This window comes from Oncorhynchus masou, chromosome 20 (assembly GCF_036934945.1).
Source record: "Oncorhynchus masou masou isolate Uvic2021 chromosome 20, UVic_Omas_1.1, whole genome shotgun sequence".
NCBI lineage: Eukaryota > Metazoa > Chordata > Actinopteri > Salmoniformes > Salmonidae > Oncorhynchus > Oncorhynchus masou.
Genome location: NC_088231.1, coordinates 24,940,495 through 24,961,167, shown reverse-complemented (window position 1 = coordinate 24,961,167; position 20,673 = coordinate 24,940,495). Strand labels below are relative to the sequence as shown.

General features: G+C 44.8%; 1 pseudogene; it reads left to right on the top strand.

Annotated features, from left to right (window-relative positions):
- LOC135506600 (E3 ubiquitin-protein ligase RNF38-like) overlaps window positions 1-9,650 on the top strand; it is a 46,542-nt pseudogene extending 36,892 nt beyond the window's left edge.
- The last annotated feature ends 11,023 nt before the right edge of the window (window positions 9,651-20,673 follow it).

Sequence of the window (20,673 nt, the reverse complement as noted above, 5' to 3'; positions counted from 1 at the left end):
TCTCTCTCTCTCCAACAGGCCTCAGTCCCAGTCTCCTATATATTAACTCTCTCTCTCTCTCCAACAGGCCTCAGTCCCAGTCTCCTATATATTAACTCTCTCTCTCTCTCTCCAACAGGCCTCAGTCCCCGTCTCCTATATATTAACTCTCTCTCTCTCTCTCTCTCTCTCCAACAGGCCTCAGTCCCAGTCTCCTATATATTAACTCTCTCTCTCTCCAACAGGCCTCAGTCCCAGTCTCCTATATATTAACTCTCTCTCCAACAGGCCTCAGTCCCAGTCTCCTATATATTAACTCTCTCTCTCTCCAACAGGCCTCAGTCCCAGTCTCCTATTATATAGTCCCCGTCTCCTCTCTCTCTCCAACAGGCCTCAGTCCCAGTCTCCTATATATTAACTCTCTCTCTCTCCAACAGGCCTCAGTCCCAGTCTCCTATATATTAACTCTCTCTCTCTCCAACAGGCCTCAGTCCCAGTCTCCTATATATTAACTCTCTCTCTCTCCAACAGGCCTCAGTCCCAGTCTCCTATATATTAACTCTCTCTCTCTCCAACAGGCCTCAGTCCCCGTCTCCTATATATTAACTCTCTCTCTCTCCAACAGGCCTCAGTCCCAGTCTCCTATATATTAACTCTCTCTCTCTCCAACAGGCCTCAGTTCCAGTCTCCTATACGGTGACTCCTGTCCCTTCTCATCATGGTCTGGTAGCTCCTCTGTATACAGGACAGCACCTCCCTCCTGTCTGTTCCTCTCAACAACAGATCCCAGCATGCAGTGTGGTCTTCAGTACAGGACAACACTACCACCCTGTGAGTAGAGACAGTAGTGTGTGTGTGTGTGTGTGTGTGTGTGGTCTTCAGGACAACACTACCACCCTGTGAGTAGAGACAGTGTGTGTGTGTGTGTGTGGTCTTCAGGACAACACTACCACCCTGTGAGTAGAGACAGTAGTGTGTGTGTGTGTGGTCTTCAGTACAACACTACCACCCTGTGAGTAGAGACAGTAGTGTGTGTGTGTGTGTGGTCTTCAGTACAACACTACCACCCTGTGAGTAGAGACAGTGGTGTGTGTGTGTGTGTGTGTGTGTGTGTGGTCTTCAGGACAACACTACCACCCTGTGAGTAGAGACAGTAGTGTGTGTGTGTGTGTGGTCTTCAGTACAACACTACCACCCTGTGAGTAGAGACAGTGGTGTGTGTGTGTGTGGTCTTCAGTACAACACTACCACCTTGAATTGGTTCTCCTGGGTCATGTTCAAGAGGCCACAACACTTTGAACATTTCAGCTACAAATGTCTAGTCTGGATACCAGTCAGCCATCATTCCACTCCTTGGTCTAGTCTGGATACCAGTCAGCTATCATTCCACTCCTTGGTCTAGTCTGGATACCAGTCAGCCATCATTCCACTCCTTGGTCTAGTCTGGATACCAGTCAGCTATCATTTCACTCATTGGTCTAGTCTGGATACCAGTCAGCTATCATTCCACTCCTTGGTCTAGTCTGGATACCAGTCAGTCATTGGTCTAGTCTACCAGTCAGCTATCATTCCACTCCTTGGTCTAGTCTGGATACCAGTCAGCTATCATTCCACTCATTGGTCTAGTCTGGATAGTCAGCTATCCAGTCTGGATCAGTCAGCTACCATTTCATTCAGCTACTCCATTGGTCTAGTCTGGATACCAGTCAGCTATCATTCCACTCCTTGGTCTAGTCTGGATACCAGTCAGCTATCATTTCACTCATTGGTCTAGTCTGGATACCAGTCAGCTATCATTTCACTCATTGGTCTAGTCTGGTACCAGTCAGCTCATTCCACTCCTTGGTCTAGTCTGGTACCAGTCAGCTATCATTTCACTCATTGGTCTAGTCTGGATACCAGTCAGCTATCATTCCACTCCTTGGTCTAGTCTGGATACCAGTCAGCTATCCACTCATTGGTCTAGTCTGATACCAGTGCTATCATTTCACTCATTGGTCTAGTCTGGATACCAGTCAGCTATCATTTCACTCATTGGTCTAGTCTGGATACCAGTCAGCTATCATTTCACTCATTGGTCTAGTTGGATACCAGTGTCCACTCATTGTTGTAGTCTGATACCAGTTGCTATCATTTCACTCATTGTTGGTCTGGATTCAGCTGTCCCTCATTGGTCTAGTGGCAGACATTAATGAAATGCAGATATGTCATTGCCATGCACAGTAGTATCTGGAAACCAGTCAGCTATCATTCCACTCATTGGTCTAGTCTGGATCAGTCTATCATTTCAGATGCTGATACCAGGGGTCTAGTCTGATACCAGTGCAGCATTTACCTGTCTAGTCCCAGTCAGCTATCATTTCCCTCCCTCCTCTCCAAGTCTGGATCCAGTCCTATTACCAGTCCTACCCATTCCACTCCCCCTGGATACCTCTATCTCACCAGTCCCCCTATCACAGTCTGTCTACCTGTCCACCCTGGGTACCAGTCAGCTTCATTTCCCTGGTCTAGTCCCAGACACAACAGTCCTTGGTCTATCTGGATAAGAAACACATTCCACTCCTTGGATTTTCATCGTAATCAGGAATTGTATTTAGTCTGTACCAGGTTTCATTCCACTCATTGGATACCAAGTCTCATTTTTTGTTTTTAATGTCCGTGTCTAGCCTTTTGTAAACGTTGTATGCTTGTTGGTGTTTGCTGTCCCTTGGCAGAAATGATGAAATGCAGATAGTCATTGCCATTGTATCAAACCTCACTTCTCTCTCTCTCTCTCAGATGCTGGGGGCGTGTTCGGTGCAGCAGGCCCTACTCCTTTCCCTCCCTCCTCTCCAAACCCTCCCCCTCCCCAACCCTCACCACCCCCTCACCTCCCTCCACCCGGACACTAGTTCCCTTCCCGACACAACAGTCCAGATCTAAGAAACACCATTGATCGTAATCAGGAATTGTATTTATGACGCCTCCAAGGATCCAATCTAGTTTTTGAGGTAGTGGCGCCGTCCAGGCCCTCTAACCATTGAGGTAGTGGCGCCGTCCAGGCCCTCTAACCATTGAGGTAGTGGCGCCGTCCAGGCCCTCTAACCATTGAGGTAGTGGCGCCGTCCAGGCCCTCTATCCATTGAGGTAGTGGCGCCGTCCAGGCCTCTAACCATTGAGGTAGTGGCGCCGTCCAGGCCCTCTAACCATTGAGGTAGTGGCGCCGTCCAGGCCCTCTAACCATTGAGGTAGTGGAGCCGTCCAGGCCCTCTATCCATTGAGGTAGTGGCGCCGTCCAGGCCCTCTAACCATTGAGGTAGTGGCGCCGTCCAGGCCCTCTAACCATTGAGGTAGTGGCGCCGTCCAGGCCCTCTAACCATTGAGGTAGTGGCGCCGTCCAGGCCCTAACCATTGAGGTAGTCCATTGAGGTAGTGGCGCCGTCCAGGCCCTCTATCCAGTGAGGTAGTGGCGCCGTCCATGCCCTCTAACCAGTGAGGTAGTGGCGCCGTCCAGGCCCTCTAACCATTGAGGTAGTGGCGCCGTCCAGGCTCTGGTTTTGTAATGTGGAATCTGCATTGTTACTACTTTGTTAAATAAGTTGCTGCTGTTCTGCTTAGTCACAGAATGGTTAAGTTAAGTCTCATGTTCTCATCTTAAATTGCCTTCTCTTCACTATGTGCTCACTTTGACTAATTACCATTAGTGAAAGTGACTTGACATAACAGTTTTAGAGTCCATTATACACTTTCCCCCCTGGCCTAGAGAACCCTTGAGACTAGAGAACAAGTTGTAACAGCACATAGTCCCCTTATGTCTGCCTATGACCCTTCATAGCCCTTTTAATATGCCTATGACACTTCATAGCCCTTTTAATATACCTATGACCCTTCATAGCCCTTTTAATATACCTATGACCCTTCATAGCCCTTTTAATATACCTATGACCCTTCATAGCCCTTTTAATATGCCCATGAACCTTCATAGCCCTTTTTAATATGCCCATGACCCTTCATTGCCCTTTTAATATCCCGTGACCCTTCATAGCCCTTTTTGTATGCTTATGACCCTTCATAGCCCTTTTTGTAGCTTATGCTTAGAGCCCTGTCTACCCATGGGGGTTCATAGCCCTTTTAATATGCCCATGACCTTTCATAGCCCTTTTTGTATGCTTATGACCCTACATAACCCTTTGTATCCCTGTCATAGCCGTTGCAGAGGATAGTCTCAGGTGGAGCTGCTTGGAGAGCACCTGTCTGTGGGAGGGGGGTTCAACTACCCTCATGGAGGACACCACCCCTCCTCCCTGCCCCCTCCACACCCCTCCAGTTCCTGTCTCATCACGACTCCCTGTCACAGGAGCTGTTCGGAGTGGTAAGACGCCCCCCCCCCCAACCCCCAGTACATCTCTCACCCTTCCTCCCTGCCCCCTCCAGTTCCTGTCTCATCACGACACAGGAGCTGTTCGCACATACCTCATGCTAGCCATCAAAACACCTACCCAAGGGCTGTCTTGCACGGCCACTCGTTTAAGTATTTGTAGTTATTATGGATCCCCATTAGTTCCTGTCAAGGCAGCAGCTACTCTTCCTGGGGTTTATTATGGATCCCCATTAGTTCCTGCCAAGGCAGCAGCTACTCTTCCTGGGGTTATTATGGATCCCCATTTAGTTCCTGCCAAGGCAGCAGCTACTCTTCCTGGGGTTTATTATGGATCCCCATTAGTTCCTGCCAAGGCAGCAGCTACTCTTCCTGGGGTTTAATATGGATCCCCAGTTCCTGCCAAGGCAGCAGCTACTCTTCCTGGGGTTTATTATGGATTCCCATTAGTTCCTGCCAAGGCAGCAGCTACTCTTCCTGGGGTTTAATATGGATCCCCATTAGTTCCTGCCAAGGCAGCAGCTACTCTTCCTGGGGTTTATTATGGATCCCCATTAGTTCCTGCCAAGGCAGCAGCTACTCTTCCTGGGGTTTAATATGGATCCCCATTAGTTCCTGCCAAGGCAGCAGCTACTCTTCCTAGGCACCAGCAGAATTAAGGCAGTTATGCATTTTTAAAAACTATACAACGCATTCACAACAGATTTCACAACAACAGTATGTTACACACACACAGATGGAGAACAACATGTCCTCACCTCTATGAAGGGTTCTTATCATTCCTTCCTCTGTCCCTCTCCCAGCCGTACCCCCACTTCATGCCTCGGCGAATCACAGGGCGTCGTTACCGCTCCCAGCAGACCGTGCCCCCGCCCCCCTACCACCCAGGCTTCCTGCCTTACTTCCTGTGAGTACTTCTTCTTCTCTTGTTGTTGTAGCAGCGTCTGGTATGCAGTACACGGTGGAACAAATCATGGGTTCATATGGTATAATACTGTGTGATGTTGTTTTAAGCATGGTGTTCATTATGTTTATTCAAATGTATCTCCTCTCTCCCTCTTCTCTCTCCTCTCTCCCTCTTCTCTCTTTTCTCTCTTTTCTCTCTCTCTCTCTCCCTCTTCTCTCTCTTCTCTCTCTCTCTCTCTCTCTCTCTCTCTCTCTCTCTCTCTCTCTCTCTCTCTCTCTCTCTCTCTCTCTCTCTCTCTCTCTCTCTCTCTCTCTCTCTCTCTTCTCTCTCTCTCTCTCTCTCTCTCTCTCTCTCTCTCTCTCTCTCTCTCTCTCTCTCTCTCTCTCTCTCTCTCTCTCTCTCTCTCTCTCTCTCTCTCTCTCTCTCTCTCTCTCTTCTCTCTCTCTCTCTCTCCCTCTTCTCTCTCTCTCTCTTTTCTCTCTCTCTCCTCTTCTCTCTCTCTCTCCTCTCTCCTCTCTCTCTCTCTCCTCTCTCTCTTCTCTCTTTTCTCTCTCTCCTCTCTCCCTCTTCTCTCTCTCTCTCCCTATTCTCTCTTTTCTCTCTCCTCTCTCCCTCTTCTCTCTTCTCCTCTCTCTCTCTCTCTCTCTCTCTCTCTCTCTCTCTCTCTCTCTCTCTCTCCCTCTTCTCTCTCTCTCTCTCTCTCTCTCTCTTCTCTCTCTCTTCTCTCTCTCCCTCTTCTCTCTCTCTCTCCCTATTCTCTCTTTTCTCTCTCCAGGTCTGCTCCCTCTTCTCTCCTACAGTCGGTCCCTCCATCTCTCTCTCTCTAGATGTGGATGATCTCTCTCCCTATCTAAGCTCTCTCTCTATGGTCTAGTGTAGTGGAGGTCTCTCTAGCCACAGAGCTAACTATACATCTAAATGGTCTAGTGGAGGTCTCTCTAGCTCCAGAGCTAACAAGACATCTATATGGTCCAGTCTAGTCCTCTCTCTCTCTCCAGCAACAGAGCTAACTCTCCATCTATCCTCTGTAGTTCCCTCTGAGCTAGTCTCACAGAGCTAACAATACATCTAGTGGGTCCTAGTCGGTCTAGCCATCAGTCTAGAGTTAGATGTGGATGATGTTGTAGTGGAGAAGCTAGCCACAGAGCTAACAATACATCTATATGGTCTAGTGTAGTGGAGGTAAGCTAGCCACAGAGCTACATCTATATGGTCTAGTGGAGGTAAGCTAGCCACAGAGCTATATCTATATGGTCTAGTGGAGGTAAGCTAGCCACAGAGCTAACTATACATCTATATGGTCTAGTGGAGGTAAGCTAGCCACAGAGCTAAGTATACATCTATATGGTCTAGTGGAGGTTAGCTAGCCACAGAGCTAACTATACATCTATATGGTCTAGTGGAGGTAAGCTAGCCACAGAGCTAACTATACATCTATATGGTCTAGTGGAGGTTAGCTAGCCACAGAGCTAACTATACATCTATATGATCTAGTGGAGGTTAGCTAGCCACAGAGCTAACTATACATCTATATGGTCTAGTGGAGGTTAGCTAGCCACAGAGCTAACTATACATCTATATGATCTAGTGGAGGTTAGCTAGCCACAGAGCTAACTATACATCTATATGATCTAGTCAACTCTAATGTAGTGAAGGTAGTTTTAATGAACTATTTAGCTGAAGAATCTAGCCTAGTTTTAGTTCCAATAGCTAATGCCTAGGCTTACGCTCAGTGGGCTAAAATGATTCAAACCTGTTGATTGGTGTGTAGATGTACACTATGCAGAACATGATAGTGTCTATCAATCCCAATGCTGTTATGTCCTCAAGGCTGAAAGCGCCGAGGGTAGATGGGAGGACAATGGCTCTTCTCTGACCTTTAACCCCTCCTGTCTGACCTCCAGGCCCTGTTGAACCTAGCAGAGCGTCTGGGCGAGGCCAAACCCAGAGGACTGACCAAGGCTGACATAGAACAGCTTCCCTCCTACCGCTTCAACCCCAACAACCACCAATCAGAACAGACACTGTGAGTAGAGTCCCTTCAACAACCACCAATCAGAACAGACACTGTGAGTAGTCCCTTCAACCACCAATCAGAACAGACACTGTGAGTAGAGTCCCTTCAACCACCAATCAGAACAGACACTGTGAGTAGTCCCTTCAACAACCAATCAGAACAGACACTGTGAGTAGAGTCCCTTCAACCCTTCAACAACCACCAATCAGAACAGACACTGTGAGTAGAGTCCCTTCAACCACCAATCAGAACAGACACAGTCCCTTCAACAACCACCAATCAGAACAGGCACTGTGAGTAGAGTCCCTTCAACCCCAACAACCACCAATCAGAACAGACACTGTGAGTAGAGTCCCTTCAACAACCACCAATCAGAACAGACCCTGTGAGTAGAGTCCCTCCAACGTTGTTGATGCGTGGTGTGTATGTTGTATTAACGTTGTCTCTCTGTTCCAGGTGCGTGGTGTGTATGTGTGACTTTGAGTCTCGTCAGCTGCTAAGAGTCCTGCCCTGTAACCATGAGTTCCACACCAAGTGTGTTGACAAGTGGCTCAAGGTGAGACAGAGATGGTGATATATCTATACAAGATGCTTTATTTAACAGACAGACAGATGGTGATATATCTATACAAGAGGCTTTATTTAACAGACAGAGATGGTGATATATCAATACAAGAGGCTTTATTTAACAGACAGAGATGGTGATGTATCTATACAAGAGGCTTTATTTAACAGACAGAGATGGTGATATATCTATACAAGAGGCTTTATTTAACTGACAGAGATGGTGATATATCTATACAAGAGGCTTTATTTAACAGACAGAGATGGTGATATATCTATACAAGAGGCTTTATTTAACAGACAGAGATGGTGATATATCTATACAAGATGCTTTATTTAACAGACAGAGATGGTGATATATCTATACAAGATGCTTTATTTAACAGACAGAGATGGTGATATATCTATACAAGAGGCTTTATTTAACTGACAGAGATGGTGATATATCAATACAAGAGGCTTTATTTAACAGACAGAGATGGTGATGTATCTATACAAGAGGCTTTATTTAACAGACAGAGATGGTGATATATCTATACAAGAGGCTTTATTTAACTGACAGAGATGGTGATATATCTATACAAGAGGCTTTATTTAACAGACAGAGATGGTGATATATCTATACAAGAGGCTTTATTTAACAGACAGAGATGGTGATATATCTATACAAGATGCTTTATTTAACAGACAGAGATGGTGATATATCTATACAAGATGCTTTATTTAACAGACAGAGATGGTGATATATCTATACAAGATGCTTTATTTAAAAGACTGAGATGGTGATATATCTATACAAGAGGCTTTATTTAACAGACAGAGATGGTGATATATCTATACAAGATGCTTTATTTAACAGACAGCACAACTAGATGAAACGGTGTTTTGATCAGGTATCAGGTCTTCCATTCCACGTACAGTTGAATTCTACAAGCTTTGTCATGCACTGTAAAGTGAACATCGTGTATAACAGAATCGTCTGCCTCTCTCCAGGCTAACAGAACGTGTCCTCTCTGTCTCTCTCCAGGCTAACAGAACGTGTCCTCTCTGTCTCTCTCCAGGTTAACAGAACGTGTCCTCTCTGTCTCTCTCCAGGTTAACAGAACGTGTCCTCTCTGTCTCTCTCCAGGTTAACAGAACGTGTCCTCTCTGTCTCTCTCCAGGCTAACAGAACGTGTCCTCTCTGTCTCTCTCCAGGCTAACAGAACGTGTCCTCTCTGTCTCTCTCCAGGCTAACAGAACGTGTCCTCTCTGTCTCTCTCCAGGCTAACAGAACGTGTCCCTCTGTCTCTTTCCAGGCTAACAGAACGTGTCCTCTCTGTCTCTCTCCAGGCTAACAGAACGTGTCCTCTCTGTCTCTCTCTGTCTCTCTCCAGGCTAACAGAACGTGTCCTCTCTGTCTCTCTCCAGGCTAACAGAACGTGTCCTCTCTGTCTCTCTCCAGGCTAACAGAACGTGTCCCATCTGTCTCTCTCCAGGTTAACAGAACGTGTCCTCTCTGTCTCTCTCCAGGCTAACAGAACGTGTCCCATCTGTCGGGCGGACGCCTCCGAGGTCCATCGGGATTCTGAATGACCTATGACCTCGAGCCCCACAGATCTAGGATCCGCTCAGCCTCCCCACATCCTAACCTGATGCATTAGGGAGTGGAGGGAAACACAACAGGCCTTAGATCAGTGTCTTGGAGCAATGCCCCCCCTCCGCCAAGTGAACTCTTTAAGAAATAGACTCTGTCTTCTTCCTATGATAATGGTATTCTAATAATGGCCTTTTGACTGACACACACACACACACACACACACACGTACGTACGAGGGGCAGTTGGACTTTTTCCCCTTGTTGTACTGTCTTCCCTTCCTGAGTCGTGATTGGAGTTGTCGTATGAACGCTGTGGAAGAACTCAGACTCAGTGTGTTGTTGTCCTGACTCACCCCAGTGGAGGAAATGGAAGCCCAAAGATTCTGACCATTATGACATCATCATCGTCGTCGTTGTTGTTGTTGTTTTTGTTAATCTGAATATTCTGGTCGTGATGAATCGTTCAGAACCTGGATTGAGATGTGTTTTCACGAGTGGGGTTATTTTTGGTTTATTAAGGCGCTTTTTCTGCATTTAAATGTTGTTTTTTTTAAAGTGTGTGTGTGCTGTTGCACTCCTACAAAACACATCTACAATGTGTGTCCCACTGAAATGGAGAGAGAACGAAGGACAATACAATCTTTACATTGTTGTTAGTATTGGTTTAAGATCTGGGTAGAGGAAGGTGTGCAGAAATATAGCGCTGTCAGTAATCGGGAAAGTGTGTTTGTATTTAGAACACCAATGTGTATTATTTATGCAGTGCAGTACACTGGCCTGCTGCTCACACTGCCCTTTCCGCTCTGATTGGTCGATGCTGTGCACTGAGACAGGAAGGGGAGGGGCTTCCAGGGAGTAGAAGGGAAACAGAACCAGGGTAGTTTTGGAAGGGGAGGGCCTTCTCTCTATCACCTTTCTCTCTTCTTTTTCCCACTCCATCTCTCTCTCTCTACTTTTCTGTTCACTCACTCCATGTTTCAGAGAGATGGATCAGCCTCCATTATCTCGGGTTACTCTCTCTCACACACACACTCACACACTGAATGCACACCCCCCACGCAGCACAGGAGTGTGTGTGCGCTGATATGAATCGATGCTAAACGTCCGACATTTGTTTTATTGGTCAGTTACTTAGGAAGAAATATGATAGTGGTAAAATCTCTAATGAAACCATCTCTTATCTATCTGTTGGTTCCAAGACCAAAAGTAATGAACTATCTGGAGAATAAGGGCGTCATTTTGAGATACAACCAACGTTGTTCACTGGTCGTTCAGATCACATTGAGAAGGTGAGATTATCTGAAGTTTAGTTTGAAGGCACATAATGATGATGATGATGATGATTGTAGTGTGGTAGCATCACAGTTGGGGTTTAACTCCTGCCCGTCGACCCACGAATGAGAAGATCAGTGCCTGGTTTCACTCATTCCTTCACAACCACAATGACTCTTCTGTTCAGTCTCCATTCATCCCTTCTTCCTCCTGTAGGATGCTTCTCACCCCCCCCTTCCCCTTTCTCTCGGTCCCTTCAACCCCCCCTCCCCTTTCTCTCGGTCCCTTCGATTCTCTCGGTCCCTTCAACACCCCCCCCTTTCTCTCGGTCCTTCAACCCCCCCCCCTTTCTCTCGGTCCTTCGATTCTCTCGGTCCTTTCAAACCCCCCCCCCTTTCTCTCGGTCCCTTCAGCCCCCCCCTTTCTCTCGGTCCTTTCAACCCCCCCTTCCCCTTTCTCTCGGTCCCTTCAACCCCCCCCCCTTTCTCTCGGTCCTTCGATTCTCTCGGTCCCTTCAACCCCCCCCTTTCTCTCGGTCCTTTCAACCCCCCCTTTCTCTCGGTCCCTTCAACCCCCCTTCTCTCGGTCCCTTCAACCCCCCTTCTCTCGGTCCCTTCAACCCCCCCCCCTTTCTCTCGGTCCCTTCAACCCCCCCTTCTCTCGGTCCCTTCAACCCCCTTTCTCTCGGTCCCTTCAACCCCCCCCTTTTCTCTCGGCCCCTTCAACAACCCCCCTTCTCTCGGTCCTTCAACCCCCCTTCTCTCGGTCCCTTCAACAACCCCCCTTCTCTCGGTCCTTCAACCCCCCTTTCTCTCGGTCCCTTCCCCCCCCTTCTCTCGGTCCCTTCAACCCCCCTTTCTCTCGGTCTCTTCAACCCCCCCCTTCTCTCGGGCTGTCATAAGCCCTACATGAGGCTGTCATAAGCCCCATGAGGCTCATAAGCCCTACATCTCTTCGTAACCCCCCTACATAAGGCTGTCTTAACCACAATGTCACCAAGTTTCGGTCCTGTCTTCACCGTCCTTCACCCCACGGTGTCATGATTCACGTTCTTCAGAGGCTCCAGCAACCTCGGTCCCTTCAACCCCCCCTTATTAGGCCTTCAACGACAGTCTTATGTCCCTTCAAGTCCCCCCCTTCGACAGTCGGTCAGTCTTTCAGGCCCCCCTAGTAGAAGGGGAAGGTTGTAATTAAACCATGTCAGCCAGGCACCTGCCGTCCAAATATGTAAGAGATGCCTTTTAAAACCCCCCTCCTTAAAGCCATGTCACCAGTAGGTATGTTAATGACCTTTAGATCAGCGTTTAGCTGGGTCAAGGTCTTCACCCCATGTTGAAAATAAACCATTCTCTCCGGTGTCCAATGTTGTCAGCTCGGCGTTTTTAAAGGCTCCCCAAAAAAAATAAGAGTTATTCGTCTCTTCAAAAAGCTTCCGTTCCCTGTTTTTTTTTTTTTTCTGGTTTAAAGGTGTTATACTGTTCATGGCGTCCATTTGTCTAGGATTCTAATTATTATTGTTATTGTTTCTCCTGCTTGGTCGACTAGCAGTTACCTCATTGTCTCTTGATGTATATTCAGATACAAATATAGGACATTCTGAATTCAGCTTTTCCATTGTTTATTTTTTTCCTCTTACTATTTGTCGTTGTCTTTAAAAAAATAATAATTATCATTTATTAACTGACGTTGGTAGCTTTCTTCTCCATAATGTATCATATCTGTAACCAAAATCATTTTGAAGGCTTGATATTGCAAATTTTTAACAAACATTTGTCATTTTTAATGAGAGTTATTAATAGTGAGGCGTTACTAAGTGGTGAAATGAATTGTTATTTTTAATCCGTGTCCCCAGTCTTTTTGGATTTCAAAGGCTGCTTCTATAATAAATGTAGAATTGCCAAGTCATGGTCTGTTCTCCTTTTCTTCACATTCTGTCGTTCTGTTCAACCTCCTGTCCTGAGGCGGGTTTAACTTCATTTAACTGTGAAATGGCATTCTTTAGATACTGTCTTATAAAGCACAGAGGGGACTAGTTACGACAGTTCTACTCCTATATAAAGCACAGAGGGGACTAGTCTGTCTGTAGGCCTATATAAAGCACAGGGGTCTAGTTACTGTCTGTTCCTCCTATATAAAGCACAGAGGGGTCTAGTTACTGTCTGTTCTACTCCTATATAAAGCACAGGGGTCTAGTTACTGTCTGTTCTACTCCTATATAAAGCACAGAGGGGAAGTTACTGTCTGTTCTACTCCTATATAAAGCACAGAGGGGACTAGTTACTGTCTGTTCTACCAAATAATGTAAGAGATGCCTTTTAAAACCCAGATTTACCCTCCTATATAAAGCACATGGGACTAGTTAGTCTGTATGTTAATGACCTTTAGATCACTCGTTTAGCTGGGACAGTTACTGTCTTCACCCTACATGTTGAAAATAAACCATTCTCTCCGGTGTCCAATGTTGTCAGCTCTGTCTGTTTTTAAAGGGGGCTCCCAAAAAAATAGATAAAGCACAGCAACAGGGTTTGGGACTAGTTACTGTCTGTTCTACTCCTATATAAAGCACAGAGGGGTACTGTCTGTTCTACTCTCTATATAAAGCACAGAGGGGTCTAGTTACTTCTGTTCTACTCCTATATAAAGCACAGAGGGGACAGTTACTGTCTGTTCTCCTCCTATATAAAGGTGTCTTATACTGTCTGTTCATGGCGTCCATTGTGGGTAGTTATTCTGTTTATCCTATTAAAGCACAGAGGGGTTATTGTTTCTGTTCCTGCTTGGTAAACACAGAGGGGACTAGTTACAGTTACCTCATTGTCTCTTGATGTATATTCAGATAAAACATAGGACATTCTGAATTCAGCTTTATCATATTGTTTACTGTTTTTTCCTCTTACTATTTGTCTGTCTGTTTACTTTATAAAGCACATAATAATTATCTTTATTAAAACAGAGGGGACTAGTTACTGTCTGTTCTACTCCTATATAAAGCACATCTGTAGGGGTCTAGTTACTGTCTGTTCTACAAAATCCTGAATATTGCAAATTTTTAACAAACATTTGTACATTTTTAATGAGGGTTATTAATAGTCTGTTCGTTACTATATAAAGTGGTGAAATGAATCTGTTATTTTTAATCTGTGTCCCCTATATAAAGTCAGAGGGGATTTACTGTCTGTTCTTCTATAATAAATGTAGAAGGGGCCAAGTTATGGTCTGTTCTCCTTTTCACACATTCTGTTACTGTCTGTTCTACTCCTGCACAGAGGGGGTTACTCACTGTCTGTTCTACTCCTATATAAAGCACAGAGGGGACTAGTTACTGTCTGTTCTACTCCTATATAAAGCACAGAGGGGACTAGTTACTGTCTGTTCTACTCCTAATGGGCACTGTCTGTTCTACTCTATATAAAGCACAGAGGGGACTAGTTACTGTCTGTTCTACTCCTATATAAAGCACAGAGGGGTCTAGTTACTGTCTGTTCTACTCCTATATAAAGCACAGAGGGGACTAGTTACTGTCTGTTCTACTCCTATATAAAGCACAGAGGGGACTAGTTACTGTCTGTTCTACTCCTATATAAAGCACAGAGGGGACTAGTTACTGTCTGTTCTACTCCTATATAAAGCACAGAGGGGACTAGTTACTGTCTGTTCTACTCCTATATAAAGCACAGAGGGGACTAGTTACTGTCTGTTCTACTCCTATATAAAGCACAGAGGGGACTAGTTACTGTCTGTTTCTCCTTTAGTTACTGTCTGTTCTACTCCTATATAAAGCACAGAGGGGTCTAGTTACTGTCTGTTCTACTCCTATATAAAGCACAGAGGGGTCTAGTTACTGTCTGTTCTACTCCTATATAAAGCACAGAGGGGTCTAGTTACTGTCTGTTCTACTCCTATATAAAGCACAGAGGGGACTAGTTACTGTCTGTTCTACTCCTATATAAAGCACAGAGGGGACTAGTTACTGTCTGTTCTACTCCTATATAAAGCACAGAGGGGACTAGTTACTGTCTGTTCTACTCCTATATAAAGCACAGAGGGGACTAGTTACTGTCTGTTCTACTCCTATATAAAGCACAGAGGGGACTAGTTACTGTCTGTTCTACTCCTATATAAAGCACAGAGGGGACTAGTTACTGTCTGTTCTACTCCTATATAAAGCACAGAGGGGACTAGTTACTGTCTGTTCTACTCCTATATAAAGCACAGAGGGGACTAGTTACTGTCTGTTCTACTCCTATATAAAGTACAGAGGGGACTAGTTACTGTCTGTTCTACTCCTATATAAAGCACAGAGGGGACTAGTTACTGTCTGTTCTACTCCTATATAAAGCACAGAGGGGACTAGTTACTGTCTGTTCTACTCCTATATAAAGCACAGAGGGGACTAGTTACTGTCTGTTCTACTCCTATATAAAGCACAGAGGGGACTAGTTACTGTCTGTTCTACTCCTATATAAAGCACAGAGGGGACTAGTTACTGTCTGTTCTACTCCTATATAAAGCACAGAGGGGACTAGTTACTGTCTGTTCTACTCCTATATAAAGTACAGAGGGGACTAGTTACTGTCTGTTCTACTCCTATATAAAGCACAGAGGGGACTAGTTACTGTCTGTTCTACTCCTATATAAAGCACAGAGGGGACTAGTTACTGTCTGTTCTACTCCTATATAAAGCACAGAGGGGACTAGTTACTGTCTGTTCTACTCCTATATAAAGCACAGAGGGGACTAGTTACTGTCTGTTCTACTCCTATATAAAGCACAGAGGGGACTAGTTACTGTCTGTTCTACTCCTATATAAAGCACAGAGGGGTCTAGTTACTGTCTGTTCTCTACTCCTATATAAAGCACAGAGGGGACTAGTTACTGTCTGTTCTACTCCTATATAAAGCACAGAGGGGACTAGTTACTGTCTGTTCTACTCCTATATAAAGCACAGAGGGGACTAGTTACTGTCTGTTCTACTCCTATATAAAGCACAGAGGGGACTAGTTACTGTCTGTTCTACTCCTATATAAAGCACAGAGGGGTCTAGTTACTGTCTGTTCTACTCCTATATAAAGCACAGAGGGGACTAGTTACTGTCTGTTCTACTCCTATATAAATCACAGAGGGGACTAGTTACTGTCTGTTCTACTCCTATATAAAGCACAGAGGGGACTAGTTACTGTCTGTTCTACTCCTATATAAAGCACAGAGGGGACTAGTTACTGTCTGTTCTACTCCTATATAAAGCACAGAGGGGACTAGTTACTGTCTGTTCTACTCCTATATAAAGCACAGAGGGGTCTAGTTACTGTCTGTTCTACTCCTATATAAAGCACAGAGGGGACTAGTTACTGTCTGTTCTACTCCTATATAAAGCACAGAGGGGTCTAGTTACTGTCTGTTCTACTCCTATATAAAGCACAGAGGGGACTAGTTACTGTCTGTTCTACTCCTATATAAAGCACAGAGGGGACTAGTTACTGTCTGTTCTACTCCTATATAAAGCACAGAGGGGTCTAGTTACTGTCTGTTCTACTCCTATATAAATCACAGAGGGGACTAGTTACTGTCTGTTCTACTCCTATATAAATCACAGAGGGGACTAGTTACTGTCTGTTCTACTCCTATATAAAGTACAGAGGGGACTAGTTACTGTCTGTTCTACTCCTATATAAATCACAGAGGGGACTAGTTACTGTCTGTTCTACTCCTATATAAATCACAGAGGGGACTAGTTACTGTCTGTTCTACTCCTATATAAAGCACAGAGGGGACTAGTTACTGTCTGTTCTACTCCTATATAAAGCACAGAGGGGACTAGTTACTGTCTGTTCTACTCCTATATAAAGCACAGAGGGGTCTAGTTACTGTCTGTTCTACTCCTATATAAATCACAGAGGGGACTAGTTACTGTCTGTTCTACTCCTATATAAAGTACAGAGGGGACTAGTTACTGTCTGTTCTACTCCTATATAAAGCACAGAGGGGACTAGTTACTGTCTGTTCTACTCCTATATAAAGCACAGAGGGGACTAGTTACTGTCTGTTCTACTCCTATATAAAGCACAGAGGGGTCTAGTTACTGTCTGTTCTACTCCTATATAAAGCACAGAGGGGACTAGTTACTGTCTGTTCTACTCCTATATAAAGTACAGAGGGGTCTAGTTACTGTCTGTTCTACTCCTATATAAAGCACAGAGGGGACTAGTTACTGTCTGTTCTACTCCTATATAAAGCACAGAGGGGACTAGTTACTGTCTGTTCTACTCCTATATAAAGCACAGAGGGGTCTAGTTACTGTCTGTTCTACTCCTATATAAAGCACAGAGGGGACTAGTTACTGTCTGTTCTACTCCTATATAAAGCACAGAGGGGACTAGTTACTGTCTGTTCTACTCCTATATAAAGCACAGAGGGGTCTAGTTACTGTCTGTTCTACTCCTATATAAAGCACAGAGGGGACTAGTTACTGTCTGTTCTACTCCTATATAAAGCACAGAGGGGACTAGTTACTGTCTGTTCTACTCCTATATAAAGCACAGAGGGGACTAGTTACTCATTTACAACTGTGACCTGGCAAAGATCAAGCAAAGCAGTGTGAAAAAAACAACAGTTACAAACGTACAGTTAATAACACAATAGAAAATAAAAATAGAACAATCTATGTACAGTGTGTGCAACTGTAGAAGAGTAGGGAGGCAAGGCAATAAATAGGCCATAGAGGCTAAATAATTACAATGTAGCATTAACACTGGAGTGATAGATGTGCAGATGATGATGTGCAAGTAGAGATACTGGGGTGCAAAAGAGCAAGAGGATAAGTAACAATATGGGGATGTGGTAGTTGGGTGGGATATTTACAGACTGGATGTGTACAGGTGTAGTGATCGGTAAGCTGCTCTGACAGCTGGTGCTTAAAGTTAGAGAGGGAGATCTAAGACTCCAGCTTCAGAGATTTTTGCAATTTGTTCCAGTCATTGGCAGCAGAGAACTGGAAGGAAAGGCGGCCAAAGGAAGTGTTGGCTTTGGGGATGACCAGTGAAATATAGCGTGCTACGGGTGGGGGCTGCTATGGTGACCAGTGAGCTGAGATAAGGCGGGGCTTTACCTAGCAAATACTTATAGATGATCATTGATATATGCATCCCGAGAATTGAAGCCAGTGGCACCCCCATAGAGACTGCCAGGGGTCCGGACACCAGTCCGATTTGACACTGAACTCTATCTGAGAAGTATTTAGTGAACCAATCGAGGCAGTTATTAGAGAAGCCAAGGCTGTTGAGTCTGCCGATTAAGAATGTGGTGATTGACAGAGTCGAAAGCCTTGGTCAGGTCGATGAAGACGGCTGCACAGTACTGTCTTTTATCGATGGCGGTTATATGTTTACAAAACCACCTGACTGACCCCCAGGCAACTCCTAAATACTCCCATCTATAATCATGATACTACTACGTTTACTATCGGATTAATGGAGACTAACTGTTGACCATGTTTATGTTGAAGGTAACCATGATACTGGAGTTCACTTTGATTCTGCTGCTGATGAACAACTATCAAAGGAAGCCATGGCCACAAAAGAGTACCGGTCCACTCGGGTGCCACCGTGCATCAATGACAGGTAACTGTACTTTGTGAAATCTACACACAAAATAATGACATCACAATACCCCATAATGACATCACAATACCCCATAATGACATCACACTCCATAATGACATCACATACCCATAATGACATCACAACACCCCATAATGACAAAGTGAAAACAAGTTGATACATTTTTGAAAATGTATTAAAAATAAACAGGAAATACTTTATTTACATTGACACAAGTATTCAGACCCTTTGCTATGAAACTCAAAATTGAGCTCAGGTGCATCCTGTTTCCATTGATCATCCTTGAGATGTTTCTACAACTTGATTGGAGTCCACCTGTGGTACATTCAATTGATTTATATATATATATATAAATTAGCAAAACAATGGGGTGCAGATTGATGAGGAAAAAAACAATTTAACAATTTTTTGAATAAGGCTGTAACACAATGTGGAAGAAGGAAAGGTGGGTTAATACAAAGGCACTGGGTGTGTGGGGGTGTGGGGGTGTGTGGGTGTGTGGGTGGGTGTGGGGGGGGGGGTGGGTGGGTGGGTGGGTGGGTGGGTGGATGGGTGGGTGTGTGTGTGGATGGGTGGGTGTGTGGATGGGTGGGTGGGTGTGGGTGGGTGGGTGGGTGGGTGTGTGTGGGTGGGTGGGTGGGTGGGTGTGCGTGTGGGTGTGGGTGTGTGTGGGTGTGTGCGGGTGTGGGTGGGGGTGTGTGGGTGGGTGTGTGGGGGGTGTGTGGATGGGTGGGGGTGGGTGTGGGTGGGTGTGTATGTGTGTGTGTGTGGGTGTGTGTGTGTGTGCGTGTGTGTGTGTGTGTGGGGTGCGGGTGTGTGTGTGTGTGTGTGGGGTGGTGGGTGGGTGGGTGGGTGTGTGTGTGTGGGGGGGTGTGTGGATGTGTGGGTGGGTGTGTGTGGGTGTGGGTGTGGGTGGGTGGGTGTGTAAACAGGTGTTGTAATAGTTCTGCAAAAGGACAGGTCATTGACAGATAATGTTATTCTGATAGATTACGTGGGCATGATGAACAGCACCTCTGGGTCACATATGATTTACAACATTAGTCAAGTGTTTTCCTCACCTGGTGCAGCAGAAGAACACGTCTACAACTTGTTTGTGAAGGTACAGTGTGTTTGTGAAGGTACAGTGTGTTTGTGAAGGTACAGTGTGTTTGTGAAGGTACAGTGTGTTTGTGAAGGTACCGCGTTTTTGTGAAGGTTCAGTGTTTTTGTGAAGGTACAGTGTGTTTGTGAAGGTACAGTGTGTTTGTGAAGGTACAGTGTGTTTGTGAAGGTACAGTGTGTTTGTGAAGGTACAGTGTGTTTGTGAAGGTACAGCGTTTTTGTGAAGGTACAGTGTGTTTGTGAAGGTACAGTGTGTTTGTGAAGGTACAGTGTGTTTGTGAAAATACAGTGTGTTTGTGAAGGTACAGTGTTTTTGTGAAGGTACAGCGTTTTTGTGAAGGTACAGTGTTCATTCACAGTTAATTTTTGTTGGCACCTTTTCCTGAGTGACGTATAACATTCAAATCATTGTTAAAGCTATAATCTGGGATTCTGTTCAATTCTTGATATTACCCATTTGATTCTTGTAGAATATAACCCCCCAAAAATACCTCAGAAATGTGTTTTTCCTTTCTTAAACTCAACAGGTAAGATTTGATTCCTCCGATGTTTACAAACAACACAAAAAACAGTCTGGAACAACATTATGCAAATCAAAGGGGTCTGGATTTATACGTTTTTAAGAAATTTTTAAGAAATTAGTTTTGGAATTGTTAGTTAGATTACTTGTTGGTTATTACTGCATTGTCGGAACTAGAAGCACAAGCATTTCGCTACACTCGCATTAACATCTGCTAACCATGTGTATGTGACAAATACAATTTGATTTGATTTGAGATGCTTTCCCATAAACTCAAAACCCAGCAGCATATTATTCCCCAGCCTGTATGTAGTGATCATACTTCAATTTGTGAACCCGCAGGCCATCGCAAAGATGGTGGCAACACCCGTAGATGTCACAGTCGATGAAGGGAAGCCGACTCAGAGAACGGACCGTCGTACAATAATCATGACAATGGAAACCACCCTCAGGAAAACCCTTTACTTGAGGAGTTCAAATGAATCTGGTGTTCAAACTATTGAACCGAAGGGAAGGAAGTAGATTTATTTGAGCTTCCTGTTCTCAGCATTACATGTTATTTCCTTGCTCTATTTGTCTACAAGATCTTCCCACTGTAATATTCCTCCATTTCTTTGGGCATTTTAAGACATTCTTAAACCAGTAGTCAAATAAATATACAGATTCTTCAGTGGTCACCAACCTTTAATCTACCACTCAGATGTTGTTGTTTTTTAAACATGACTTTAAAAAAAAACTTGAGCCTTAACATGAACCAAT